General features: G+C 45.3%; 1 protein-coding gene across 5 annotated transcripts in view; it reads right to left on the bottom strand.

The window, feature by feature from the left end:
• The window catches only part of ache (acetylcholinesterase (Yt blood group)), a 57,202-nt gene that overhangs the window by 22,387 nt on the left and 19,767 nt on the right, over positions 1–15,048 (bottom strand). For 2 of the 5 annotated variants that reach the window (XM_070549664.1, XM_054734254.2), the window contains exon 2: positions 2,816–2,935. The exons of 2 other annotated variants lie outside the window; for them this stretch is intronic. The gene's annotated coding sequence lies outside the window, so the exon portion shown is untranslated. Of the gene's footprint in view, positions 1–2,815; positions 2,936–3,026; positions 3,095–15,048 lie in introns of all 5 variants that reach the window. One more of the 5 variants, XM_054734253.2, reaches the window with a different exon arrangement.

The raw sequence follows: 15,048 nt of genomic DNA, 5'->3' as shown, positions 1-15,048 counted from the left end.
GACAGCATCAGAGGTGACTGTAGAACCTCATCTGTGCTTGAACCGTTTTGATCCAGTTGAGCTTTCAGAGTTATCAAAAATATTAGCTTCATCTAAACCTTCAACTTGCATTTTGGATCCAATCCCAACCAAATTATTTAAAGAAGCATTTCCTTTGGTTACTGCCCCCATTCTAGATATGATCAATCTGTCCTTAGTAAATGGATAAGAACCACAGGATTTTAAGGTTGCTGGAGTCCTGGAGAAAATAGTGGCCATCCAAGTATGTGAGCATTTAAACACTAATGCTATGTTTGAGGAATTTCAGTCTGGTTTTAGAGAGTATCACAGCACTGAAACTGCATTAGTGAAAGTTACAAATGATATTCTCATGGCCTCAGATAAGAATCTTGTGTCTGTTCTAGTCTTGTTAGATCTCAGTGCTGCCTTTGACACAGTTGATCACAATGTTCTTTTAGAAAGACTTGAACATGTTGTAGGGATCAAAGGAACAGCGTTAGGCTGGTTTAAATCTTACCTGTCTGACAGATTTCATTTTGTAAATGTACCTGACAAATCGTCTTCATACTCCAGGGTTACTTGTGGAGTACCACAGGGTTCCGTGCTTGGACCAATTCTTTTTACTATATATATGCTCCCAATTGGTAAAATCATTAGACGGCATGGGATAAACTTTCACTGTTATGCTGACGATACTCAGTTATATTTATCCATTAACCCTGATGAACCTAATCGGTTAGATAGATTACAGGCTTGTCTTGATGACATAAAATATTGGATGACTCAAAACTTTTTGCTTTTAAATCAAGACAAGACTGAAGTTCTCATCTTTGGACCTGAAATTGAGAAAAGGAAATTGCTTAGTCAATCGCCTGACCTGAATGGAATTAAATTAATCTCCGAGAACAAAGTAAGGAACCTTGGTGTTATCTTTGACCAGGACATGTCATTCAAATCCCACGTTAAACAGGCTTGTAGGATTTTCTTTTTCTACCTTCGGAATATTGCTAAGATTAGAAGCATCCTATCCAGGAGTGATGCTGAAAAACTAGTTCATGCATTTATTACATCAAGACTGGATTACTGTAATTAACTACTCTCAGAAAGTCCAAAGAATGTAGTTACAGGTCTTCAGTTTGTCCAAAATGCTGCAGCTAGAGTTCTGATGAGAATTAAAAAGAGAGATCATATCTGTCTTAGCTTCCCTACATAGGCTACCTGTTAAATTCAGAATAGATTTTAAGATCCTTCTTCTCACATATAAAACTCTTAATAATCAAGCTCCTTCATACATCAGTGACCTGATTGTTCCATACGTTCCTAACCAAGCACTTCACTCTCAGACTGCAGGTTTACTGGTGGTTCCCAGAATATCTAAAATTAGGATGGGAGGCAGATCTTTTAGTTATCAGGCTCCTTTCTTGTGGAATCAACTCCCAGTTTTAGTCCGTGAGGCTGACACCTTGTCTACTTTTAAGACTAGGCTTAAAACATTTTTATTTGCTAGGGCCTATGGTTACAATCTGATGTTAGCCTAGATCGGGACAAGTGGGGGAGTAGAGGGAGGTGGAGTGTACAGTCGGTAAAGACGACTCTCCCTTGCCCTGCCTCCAACATGCCTCCATCTAAATAGGATAGATTATCCAGAGTTATCTCTGTAGTTATGCTGCTATAGGCTTAGACTGCTGGAGGATACACTGACCACTTTCCACACTCTACTGCTTTCTTCTACAATCTGCTCTTTAACTGTATTATTTCCTGCTATTTCAGCTGTTAACTTTATTTTCTCTCTAAGTGTTTTTCTTCCCAGAAGAAGCTACAATGATGTTCTGCTGAGCTGTGGTAGCCTCATGGAGGGGGCCATTGTCTTGAACACTGTTGCTAACCATTTAATCATTCTCCCTCTCCTGATAATAACACTTTACTTTCCTTGACATTGAATGTGTTTACCCATTTAATAACAGATTCACTAGGATAAATACAATAAAGTTTACCTCTCACCAAATAGAATATTTACTAAGAAATCACAGTGTAACCACAGAAACATTACTTTGTGTGTGTGTGTGTGTGTGCGTGCGTGTGTGCGTGCGTGTGTGTGTGTGCTATGTCTTCTCCATCCCCAGTGAGTCGTGGAGGATGGCTGCTTATACAGAGCCAGGATCCTCTGGATGTTTCTTCCTGTTAAAAGGGAGTTTTCCTCTCCACTGTCGCTGCATGCTTGCTTAGTATGAGGATTGCTGTAAAGCAATTTACTGGGTTCCTTATATAGGAAACGTTTATCTGATTGGCTTAATGAACTGACCTGTATTTGAATGTTTATTATGTGAAGTGCCTTGAGATGACTCTTGTCGTGATTTGGCGCTATATAAATAAACTTGAATTGAATTGTGTGTGTGCATGTGTGTACGTGCGTGTGCATGTGTGTACGTGTGTGTGTGCATGCGTGTGTGTATGTGCGTGTGAGCGTGCGTGTGTGTGTGCATGCATGCGTGTGTGGGTGTGAGTCAATATTGCATTTTTAGCCAAGAAAATGTTTTACTTTCAGTTCCGTCAACAAAGACAGTGGAAGAGTTGTGTTGCTGTTAGCCAGTCAGATGCTAGATGCCACGAATCTTATGAGTAAGACTCGTAATCCTGCTGTTTTCCACCCCCACTCCTCAGACAAACTTCTACCCCCTAAAACAGGAGCACCAAAGCGTATTCCCCTCTGTAAACAACTCTCAAACATTCATTCACACTAGAGACCACACCTGTGTTAAGCTGATGGGATGATATTGTTGTCCCAATATAGTTCATAACCTTTGAAATTCTGCACCTTTCAGTTGTAGTTGAGTCCAGTTGCTTTGGATTGTTGTTGCTGGGGCTACTGGTCAGTATTTCAGAAACATGGCAGCTGCAGTCCATCATAGAGGAGTCCTTCAGTGGATCAGGATGTCTAATGAATAGGAACATGTGGTGTAAGACGTCTCACACTATTAAAGCATGCCACTGTTTCTGACAGAGGTGGCTAGTCTGGTGAAGCACACCTGTTAGCTCAGTCTTTTAGCATCTCTGTCTCCAGCTGCTTCCTCTGTCCTAAAGCTAGTCTTTTCAGCTGCATGAGAAAAAGACAGTCAAGAGAGATTAGATTAGTGTTTTAATGGATATTTATTATGTTTGTGTAAAGTTTAGTTAAAAGGCCACCGCTTTAATCAGCATTTAGAAGGCCATGCGTAACTGAAGCACCATTTTAAAGGACAGACACTGATCATCTGAGTTTGTGGTCAAACCTCCACCATTGCTTTTCTCCTGCATGTATTTTATATTTAACTTTATTTGAATATGATTAAAATCTAGTCTCATTTTTGAGCCTGATGCTGTGTATCTGGTGAGCTGAAGGTAATATGCTGCATCCCTAGGGACAGTGGGTTATATTGGACTGAGGGATTTGGCGTGGTGGATCTTGGTTTGCGGTCAGCTAGAGCGATTCCTCAGGATGTCTGTGACACTGGATATTTGTACTGTGGTCGTAGGTATTGTGTTTGTGTGAGACGCCACATGACTGAGCTGTAAAACAACATGCCGGTATTCTCCAGAGAGCTTGTGCTGTGTGTTGGAGGCTATGTGCAGCTTGTCTGCATCACAGCGATTAAAAGCTTTAAATGATGTTAGTGTTTCTGTGAGAGGGGCGAGCGAGAGAGAGAGGGAGAGCCTATTGATTATTGGTTGTGTAATACTGATATTGCTCATCACCTGTTGTTCCAGTTGTCAGAGATGCAGACATTTTCTTTTGTTTTTAATCTTTTTTTCATTGTTGTTTTTCTTCTTTCTGTGTTTTATGATTTAATTGTTCCTGTTTTAGCTCAAAGTCGTTTTATTATACTGTTTAACTTTAAACACTTCATAAACATTTAATCCTTTCTCAGTTCAACAGGACATCGTGGGCTTTAATAAGATCCTGATCCTGATTTTAAGCTCTTTCTTTATTGGACCGCTCCCTCTGTTTTTATACAACAGAGGTGTAATGCAGACTTCTGCACTAATGAAACATTAACGGGGTGCACATAATATTTTTGGGTTGGTACTCAGGGGAGAGCCTATGGCTGTTGCTTGGTCCTCACATTTTTTAACGCACTTAATTCTTAACCCAACTCACAATAGGAACAAAACAGAGTAATGCGTTGATGATGCAACATATTTTAATTTTGACTGAAAACAACAAGTACAACAGGTACATATAGCCAGCTTAACTTAAACCTTCTAATTTTCAAATAACATGACTGAATTGTCTGACTGTAAAACACAATGTGTAAACAGCTGCTTTTGTGATAACAAAAATCAAATCAAATAAATTTTAAAGCACTTAAAAAATTACTATTTCAGAGCACTGAAGCTCCTCCTTGAACCGTCACCTTATCGTGGTGGAGGAGTTGAGTGCCTTAATGATCCTAGGAGCTATGTTGTCGGGGGCACTTTGTGCCCCTGGTAGGGTCTCCCATTACAAATTGGTCTTAGGTGAAGGGTGAGACAAAGAACGGTTCAAAGGATCTTTCATGAATGTAAATTCAAAAAGTCGGAGTACCCGGCCCGGCGGGTTACCGGGGTCCCACCCTGGAGCCAAGCCTGGGGTTGGGGCCCGTGAGCGAGCGCCTGGTGGCCGGGCTTTCGCCCACGGGGCCTGGCCGGGCCCAGCCCGAACCGGATACATGGGCTCATCCAACTGTGGACCCACCACCCGCAGGAGGAACATGAAGGGTCCGGTGCAATGTGGATCGGGTGGCAGACTGAGGCGGGAGCCTTGGCGGTCCGATCCCCGGACAAGGAAACTGTTTTTTGGGACATGGAATGTCACCTCGCTGGCGGGGAAGGAGTAGGAGCTTGTGGCAGAGGTTGAGCGGTATCGGCTAGATATAGTCTGACTCACCTTGACACATAGCATTGGCTCGAGAGGGGTTGGACACTCTCCTTTGCTGGAGTTGCTCCGGGTGAGAGGCAGAGGGCTGGGGTTTGCTTTTTGTTAGCCCCAAGACTCTCTGCCTGCGTGTTGGGGTTCACCACGGAGGAAGAGAGGGTAGATTCCCTGCTCCTTCGGGTTGGGTAACGGGTCCTGACAGTTGCTTGTGCTTATGGGCCAAATATCAGTTCAGAGTACCCACCCTTTCTGGAGTCCCTGGGACGAGTGCTAGATAGTGCTCCATCAGGGGACTCCATTGTCCTGCTGGGGGACTTCAATGCTCACGTGGGCAATGACAGCTTGACCTGGAGGGGTGTGATTGGGAGGAATGGCCTGCCTGATCTGAACTCGAGTGGTGTTTCATTATTGGACTTCTGTGGAAGCCGCAGTCTGGCCACAACGAACACCATGTTCGAACATAAGGATGCCCATCGGTACACTTGGTACCAGGGCAGCCTAGGTCGCAGGTCGATGATAGACTTTGTAGTCGTATCATCTGACCTGTGGCCGTATGTTTTGGACACCCGAGTGAAGAGAGGAGCGGAGCTGTCAACTGATCACCACCTGGTGGTGAGTTGGATCAGATGGCAGATGCCGCGTAGACCTGGCAGACCCAAACGCATAGTGAGGGTCTGCTGGGAATGTCTGGCAGAAGAACCTGTCAAGATGGTCTTCAACTCCCACCTTCGGCAGAGCTTTGACCGCGTCCCGAGAGCAGTGGGGGACATTGACTCCGAGTGGGCCTTGTTCCACTCTGCGATTGTTGAGGCGGCTGTTGCTAGCTGTAGTCTCAAGGTGGCCAGTGCCAGTCGTGGTGGCAACCCCCGTACCCGCTAGTGGACACCAGAGGTTCGGGGAGCTGTCAGGCTGAAGAAGGAGGCCTGCAGGGCGTGGCTGGTCTGTGGGTCTCCGGAGGCAGCAGACAGGTACCGGATAGCCAAGCGGGGTGCCGCAGTGGCAGTTGCTGAGGCAAAATCTCGGGCGTGGGAGGAGTTTGGTGAGGCCATGGAGAAAGACTATCGATCGGCTCCAAAGAGGTTCTGGCAAACTGTCCGGCGCCTCAGGAGAGGAAGGCAGCAACTCGCTTACACTGTTTACAGTGGGGATGGGGAGCTGCTGATGTTAACTGGGACTATAGTCGGACGGTGGAAGGAATACTGTGAAGAGCTCCTCAATCCCAACTATGCGCATTCCGGGGAGGAACCAGAGCCAGGAGACCTGGGGATGGACTGTCCGATCTCGGGGGCAGAAGTTGCTGAGTTAGTCAAACAACTACACAGCGGCGGAGCCCCGGGGGCGGATGAGATTCGTCCAGGGAACCTCAAGGCTATGGATGTTGTAGGGCTGTAGTGGTTGACACATCTCTGCAACATTGCGTGGTCATCGGGAGCAGTTCCTGTGGAGTGGCAGACTGGGGTGGTGGTCCCCATCTTTAAGAAGGGTGACCTGCTCAGCCTCCCTGGAAAGGTCTACTCCAAGGTACTGGAGAGGAGGGTCCGATCGATAGTTGAATCTCAGATAGAGGAGGAGCAATGTGGTTTTCGTCCTGGCCGTGGAACTGTGGACCAGCTCTATACCCTTGCAAGGGTGATGGAGGGGGCATGGGAGTTTGCCCAACCAATCCACATGTGTTTTGTGGATTTGGAGAAGGCTTATGACCGAGTCCCCAGGGGCACCCTGTGGGGGATGCTCCAGGAGTATGGGGTGGGTGGCTTTCTCTTAAGGGCCATTCAGTCCCTTTACCAGAGGAGCGTGAGATTGGTCTGCATAGCCGGTAGTAAGTCGGACCTGTTCCCGGTGAGGGTTGGACTCCGCCAGGGCTGCCCTTTGTCACCGGTTCTGTTCATTACCTTTATGGACAGAATTTCTAGGTGCAGCCGTGGTGTGGAGTCTGTCGAGTTTGGTGGCAGGAGAATCTCGTCTCTGCTTTTTGCGGATGATGTGGTTCTCCTAGCTTCATCCAGCTCTGACCTTCAACTCTTGCTGGGTAGGTTTGCGGCCGAGTGTGAAGCGGCTGGGATGAGGATCAGCACCTCCAAATCTGAGACCATGGTTCTCGACCGGAAAAGGGTGGCTTGCCAACTCCGGGTCAGGGGAGAAGTCCTACTTCAAGTGGAGGAGTTTAAGTATCTCGGGGTCTAGTTCACGAGTGAGGGTAGGAGGGATCGGGAAATCGACAGGCAGATTAGTTCAGCGTCTGCAGTGATGCGGACGCTGGGCCGATCTGTCGTGGTGAAGAGGGAGCTGAGCCAGAAAGCCAGGCTCTCGATTTACCGGTCGATCTACGTCCCAATCCTCACCTATGGTCATGAGCTTTGGGTAATGACCGAAAGAACGAGATCGCGGATACAAGCGGCCGAAATGAGTTTCCTCCGTAGGGTGGCCGGGCTCAACCTTAGAGATAGGGTGAGGAGCTCGGACATTTGGGAGGGACTCGGAGTAGAACCGCTGCTCCTCCGGATCGAAAGGAGTCAGTTGAGGTGGTTTGGGCATCTGGTCAGGATGCCTCCTGGACGCCTCCCTGGGGAGGTGTTTCAGGCATGTCCTGCCGGAACGAGGCACCCGGGTCGACCCAGGACACGTTGGAGAGGTTACAGCTCCAATCTGGTCCGGGAATGCTTTGGGGTCCTACCAGAGGAGCTGGTGGAGGTGGCCGGGGAGAGGACGGTCTGGAGCTCCCTAGTTGGGATGCTGCCCCCGCGACCCGGACCCGGATAAGCGGAGGAAGATGACGACGAGAGCACTGAAGTTTTTTAAATGGCATAAATGCAGTTTTTATTTCTACAGACTTTCATCATCATCCTCCTCACTATCCTGACCGGCTTCTTCCAGTTCACACACAGCAGAGGACAACTTTCTGATGTTCTCTGCTGTTAGAATGTTTATCAAACGCTGGATGATTGAAGTTTTCAGTGCCTATGTAAAAGGTGCTGTTTTTGTCTGCCAGGGAGGGATTTTCACAGCATAATGTGCACCACATCTCTGTGCGTTCATCGTTTGTTTGAAGCCAGCTGACCTCCTGCAGCCACTTCTTCACAAAAACTATTTTCTTTTGCGGTTCCGACTCAGTCTGACGTTTTTGGGAGGCGGAGGAACACCAAAATAATTACTTAATTGCTTGCTTCTTGGACATCTTTAAAATGCTCCAGAAATGTCTTCCTTCCGCTACAAAATCTTAGGTGCGCAAATGCGTGCTGCAGCTTTTTTTCAGGTGCGCATTGTTTATTTTGACAGCGCACGCGCACCTGCGGCCACTTCAGTGCACACCTTAAAATAATGTAAACACAACACTTGTTTTTGCTCCCATTTTTCATGAGCTGAACTCAAACATCTGAAAATGTGTCTACATACGCTAAAGACCCATGTTAGTGTGTTAGTGAGCACTTCTCCTTTACCAAGATAATCCATCCCACCTCACAGGTGTGGCATTTCAAGGGGCTGATGACAGCATGAATAATGTCCAGGTGTGCCTTAGACTTGAATGGGAGCAAAAACAAAAGTGCTGTGTTCATATTTTTGTTCAGTGTGCTGTTTTCACCCAGACTAATCATGTCAGCTTGGTGCCAAGTGGGTGTGATGTAAGGGGTTACTACAAAGACAGTTTAACTGCCATGATGGAACCAAGGCAGGTGGAAGGTCCAGCCATATATTAGATCAAGGGAAACAATGGGATGTGAATTCAGTATTACACAAACACCACGAGGCTCTCCAATCAGCTGCAGCCTTCTTCCAACTGCTGCTGCGTGGAAGCACGATGGGGATAATACACTAGACGTGTTTATCTGGAAACTGACACAGTCTGGAGTTGATACAGTCAAGAAGGTCAGAGATCACCCAAAAGCATAACCATCATCTCAGAAGTGAGGGAGACACATTTTTCAGAGATCTTTTGAGTTATTTGTCATCCTCTTGCATTCATTCATTCTCATTTCAAGCAGTAGCTAAGGAGGTAGAGCGGGTTGTTCAGTAATCAGAATCAGAAAATGTTTTTAATGATTGTAATCGCTCACTCTGGGTTTTTCATGCAGGCTGAACATGAAAAGTCTCCTACACCTATCTCCTGCATTAGCCTCTAATAGAAAATAGACAGGGAAACTCTAGGGTTAGAAAATCCTGACAGGTCTACGTCACACTGTCACTTAGCATTCATGGACTCAGCCATCTTGACGGGGAAGGCTGTTGTTAGTTTAGCAAATGGTAAATGGCCTGCATTTGATATTGTGCCTTCTAGAGTCCTGGAACCCCCCAAGGCGCTTTACAACACAATCAGTCACTCGGCCATTCACACGCTGGTGGGGATGAGCTTCGATGTGGACACAGCTGCCCTGGGGCGCTCTGACAGAGGAGAGGCTACTGAGCACAGGCACCATCAGTCCCTCTGACCACCACCAGCAGGAAAGGTGGGTTAAGTGTCTTGCCCAAGGACACAATGACAGTGGCAAACTGAGCGGGGGTCGAACCTGCAACCTTCCGATTACGGGGCAAGCATCTAACTTCTGTGCCACCGTCACCCTACCGAGCAGAGATGAGAGTTGTGGCATCAACAAGTCATCCGCATGTGGTGTCTTTGTTCTGGGGGGGGGGGGGGGGGGGGTGTCAGGGGTTGCTAGACTTTTTTTTATTGCCAATCATTTTGACTTGCAGGCTAAATTTAATGTGTTACACCAGTCGTATCACCAAAGAAAATAATAAACGCTTCAGTTCTCTATCCTTCCATTCCACACTTGCTCAACCACATCCGTTGTCATGACGACCACCTGACAGACAGCTCCAGCCAATAGACAAATAGGTTGCTTCTGAGCTTACTCCAGGACATGGAATGGTTGTCTCTGGTAAATATTAGCTGTGTTAATGCCTGCGCTTATCTGGGTGGACTGTAGTGCCGTGGTGTCACATTTCCACAGGTTGGGCTAATGAAGAGCGTGTCATGGCGATCTTATCATTTCTGTTTAATGTAGGTGTTTTTGATTGGCTGGGTAGTTTTCTTTTATCTATTGGCTACTAGGATTGTGTGTGAGGAAGTGAATGATAGTGTGGATTCCCGTTTTTACTGATTTTTTATTTGTTTTTTACACCATTCTCTGCATTGATGCTGTCTATACTCTTGCTTTCTGATATACCCGTCTATTTATTTGTCTTTCACCGTACTGCAGTATAGTGAAAGGCTTCAGATTGGGCTCTGCACACGGGAGGCGACATCGCCTCTCCTCCATTCATTTTCAATGAGACATGCGCGACAAAGCGATAATCGCGGGTCTCCCTCCTACTAAGCGAAACGCGAAAGACGTGCGTGTGAAATTTTGCGCTCGTGTGCGTGTCGTGCACAGGCGACCCAGCGACGCGAACCTAGAAAGTTGAAATATTTTCAACTTTTCATCGCTGTCGCTCGGACGAGGACCAATCAACGGAGGTTTCATTCACTGACCAATGAGCGGACAGGATGCTCCGTACATCTCCGAGCAAACATGGAGGAGAGTTGATTATTATTATGTTTTATGTAGTAAAATCAGAAGTAAGATTTCACATAACTCTAGCAGCACCTTGTGAAACATCATATCTACCGCTTTATTAACTCTGAACCGCTTAAATAACCTTAATTCCCTCCAACCTGACACAGCCAAACAAAACAACGGAAGTTTCAATTTTGCCATGGAACAGAACGCGTAGACGGCTTTGCCGCTGGCCGCTGCTGCGGGTCGCCTCCCGTGTGTCAGGTAATAAAAGCGACAGCGAGGAATTTCGCTGATTGCGGTCGTTTGTCACCTCCCGTGTGTCGAGCCCCTAAAGCGCTGGGGAAACCCTGCAATGGTAGTCATGTAGCTGTTAGCCAGTCCGAGGCCAGATGTCCAAAAATCAGGATAAGATTTCAAACCCTGTCGTCTGAAGCTCTCCTCTGATGTTTCTAGTTCCTGAAACAAATTGTGTGACTTAGAAGGCAGAGACCACTGCAACTGTACTGATCAAATGGTATTCCACAGCTTTATACATGGTGTTCATAATTAGGTGCTTTAGGACATCACACATTTCCTACTTGGATCCTAATGGTGTAACCAGGTTTTCCACCAGGGCCCCCCACCAGGCCAAGCGTCACTTGTTTATTTATTTAAATCATTTATTAACGCACCAAATTAACATTTAAAATGGAAACAGGTCTTTGACCTGCAAGTCCCACTTTAACTGCATCTGGTGTTGAATAGACATTATTATCAGTATGTGAACAGGGTGAGAGGTCAGTTGTATTTTCCTAGCCTGGCCTGCCAGACTCCTCCTCTGTGGTTGGGCTCACAGTTTTTATTATCAGTTCCAAAGGCTCGCCTAAAGACGAGAGGAGATAGGGCATTTTCTGTGGCCGGTCCAACACTCTGGAACAGTCTTCCTCTGCAGATCAGGACCTCACAAAGTCTGGATGTCTTTAAGTCCTTGCTTAAAACTCATTTATTCAACCTGGCTGTTATGTAGCATGATTTTTTTTGTCATTGTCATTCTTTCTATAATTGTGTGATGTAATGTTGTTTTTATCCTAATTTGCTGATTTTTATGGTTTTATGGTTTTTAGTTATACTTGTTTGCGATTTTATCTTCTGTGTTGTACAGCACTTTGGGTTGCGGAAGCAATAATAAGTGTGCTTTAGAAATAAATGTGACCTTGACCTGTTTAATTCTGCACAGAGAAAGAGTCTGGGAACTCTCCTATTCAAATAGCCCCACCCCCTGAGAAGACCAACCGAGCCAATCAGCGCTGAGTAGCGTACGTCACACACGACAACGCCGAGTTAGTTATAAACATGGCGACTGAAGCGGAGTTCGCTGCGGCTCTTTCCTCTGTTCTAAATGACTCGAATGTCTTTAAAACAACAAGTAGAAGCACTAAAAGCCTTTCTGCTAAAGAAAGACGTTTGTGCTGTCGCCAGACGCCATTTTTGACTACAGCTGAAAAACTAAAGCGTCGAGCGGTACAGTCGGCATTTCCGTCTTTTTTCTGACTGGTTATTTTTGAGCTGGCTAGTCCCGCCCCTCATGTGCCTCTCTGCCTGTGAGTTACCAGACTCTTTGTCTGTGCAGAATTAACCAGAGGATGAGTCTGGCAGGCCAGGCTAAGATTTTCCATTATCTGAATGCCCAAAACCTCCATCTGTCTACACTCCATTTACAACTTTTAGGCTACGTGACATGTTGCAGAGAAAGGGTCAAAAACTTTAGACACTTTCTTCTTCCAAGGTCAGGGGAGAACTGTAGTCCACTTGCTCACCCCCAGGCCAAGGAGAGTGCATCTCCACTGAGCCGACCGAGCCGGATGAAGAGGCAGCGTCAGAGCGAGTTACCACGGCTGTTGGCACTAGTAATGGAGAAATTTACCAATCTGAACCAGTGGTCCATCCATGATGTCAGAGATGCTTCTGCACCGCTAGCTTCAGTGTGCTTCGGATACAACTGACAGCTGTATTGCAATGTGTACTTCCTGGTAAAACCCATGACTACATTGATGATTTCATAGTTTACCTGCTATGTTCTTGTTTTTTCATTAGTATCTTTTAGCGGAAGCCGGGTGGTGCACAGCCACAGTCATAATAACAACCATAAAAATACGAGCTTCCTCTCTTAACTTACCAAAATAAAATAAACTTTAACATTTCAGAGAAGAGTGACCGTCTCTGGTCGGAAATGTTTTGATTAGCAAAAATTCACATTAATTTTTTTTAAACATTTCAACAGAGTAATAATATATAATCTTGTTTGCGACCAGCGGTGGCTAGTTTTGGGATGAACAGAATTTAATTAAATATTTTAGTGTGTGTGTGTGAGTGTGTGTGTGTGTGTGTGTGTGTGTGTACCATATTTTAAAATTGTGCTTTTCTGTAAGACAAATTGTTAATAAATGGCTCATTACACCACATTCTATTCATAATTTTAAACTTACTTACAACTTTTTTTTACATAACACAGTTTTGCTGTGTTATGTAAAACACAGCAGGTTTTCTGGGGCAAACCCTGTGTAACCATGTCTGAATGACATCATTTATTTTTACTCCAAACATGAGATCACAGGGGTTAATTTTCACGACTCCATGTCTGGGTAAACCCTCCTTTTGTAGACGTTCCAGTCTCACATCCAGTGTTTGCCACACCAGTTGTCCTTACCCCAGTGAAACTAATCCTCCTGTGAACTTCATATACAAATTCCTTCTTCTAATTTAAGAAGTAACACACTTTCTCCTCTCCAGAGCTCGGACCCTCACTCTACTCACCCCTCGGGCCTTCTCTTTTCATCACATAAAATTCTCCTATTCCACCTTTTCTATGTGTGACATCACCTTTTGCACTCTCCTCCAGGCTAAGTAGACACCCTGCATGTGGAGGCAGACTGTGTTGTGCTGCTGCAGCAGTTTAAACATTCTCCAGTCGTCAGATGCCTTCCTACATTTACAAACTGCTGTTTGTGGATTGTTTCTAATGAAATTTGATTTGTGGAGTCCAAAAGGAATCAGCTGACTCTTTATACATGCTGCAGACACAAAGCAAAAATAGCTCACATCAGTCATACAGTCACGTACTCTGCCACAGTTCATATTTCATGGCTGTTTTATGGTTTTTTTCCATTACGCTATGTAGCACCATTCAGCAGTTCAGCTTATCCAGTGACTAGTTGGTGTAAATGTCATTTTTTAGAATCATTTCAGTTATAAATCAGCTCATGGTCTGATAGCATAGCGTCAATCCTCTACATGAAAAGAGCAGATCACGGATCATTCCTTATGTCCTTATTTAAACCTGCTGCTCGTCATGCATGCATGACTACAGACCCATCTCTAATCTCCCTGTTATTGGGAACATGATTGAAAAAGCTGCTATGATCCAGCTGAACAACTTTTTTAGAGACAAACAACCTGCTAGACAGTTTCCAGTCAGGCTTCAGACAACACCACAGCACAGAGACCGCACTGACTAATTGAATGATATTCATCTAAATTAGGGCTGCAACAAACGATTATTTGGATAATCGATTAATCGGATGGGGTCTCGGCACGATTAATCGATTAATCGAATTACATGGGGAAATTTTTAAGGGGCTTTTGGAAGAGTTGTGCGACACAAAGAATCGATGACGCAATTCGTTGCCAACGCTTTTAATAATCGATTTTTATCGATTTTATTGATTCGTTGTTGCAGCCCTTGTCTAAATATGTATTCAGACAAAACATCTGTCCTGATGATGCTCCATCTCACTGCAGCCTTTGATACCGAGGACCACAACATCCTTCTTGATAGGTTCATAACCTGGGTGGGACTTTCAGGCACAGTCCATAGTTGGTTCTGATCTTATCTTGAAGACAGGGGTTATGTTGGTTCTATTGGTGATCACAAATCAAAGCTGATTACCATGACATGTGGGGTCCCCAAAGGCTCAATTCTTGGACCACTGCTCTTCAATCTCTACATGCTCCCCCTGGGTCAAGTCATACACAATAACAACATTACCAATCATAGTTATGCTGATGACACCCAGATCTACCTAGCCCTATCACCCAGTGGCCGGTTCTCTAGACTCACTCTGTCAGTGTTTGGAGCAAGTAAACGACTGGATGCAGTCAAACTTCCTCCAGTTAAACAAAAACAAGACTGAAGTTATTGTCTTTGGAAATCAGAAGGATAGGATGGAGGCTCCTGCTCAGCTTGGCTTCAGAGAACTAAAGACAAAGGGCCAGGTTAGAAATCTTGGTGTCATAACTGATTCAGACCCGAGCTTCACTGGTCACATTAAGGCTATAACTAAATAAGCATTTTATCATCTGCATCAAATAACACGACTCAGAGATCTCATGTCCAGACAGGACCTAGAGAAGCTCATTCATGTGTTCCATCTACAGCAGGCTGGATTACTGCAATGGTCTTTTAACTGGTCTTCCCAAAAAAGCTGTGAAGCAATTGCAGCTTATTCTGAACGCTGCTGCTAGAGTCTTAACAAGAACCAACAGAACCGAGCACACCACTCCTGTTCTTAAATCTCTACACTGGTTACCAGTAAACTACAGAATCCATTTCAGAGTACTTCTACTAGTTTATAAATCACTCAATGGCATGGGACCAAAATACATGTCAGATCTCCTTCAGGTATC

This window comes from Nothobranchius furzeri, chromosome 3 (genome assembly GCF_043380555.1).
Source record: "Nothobranchius furzeri strain GRZ-AD chromosome 3, NfurGRZ-RIMD1, whole genome shotgun sequence".
NCBI lineage: Eukaryota > Metazoa > Chordata > Actinopteri > Cyprinodontiformes > Nothobranchiidae > Nothobranchius > Nothobranchius furzeri.
The sequence above is the reverse complement of the archived record's forward strand: the minus strand, read 5'-3'. Positions and strand labels throughout refer to the sequence as shown.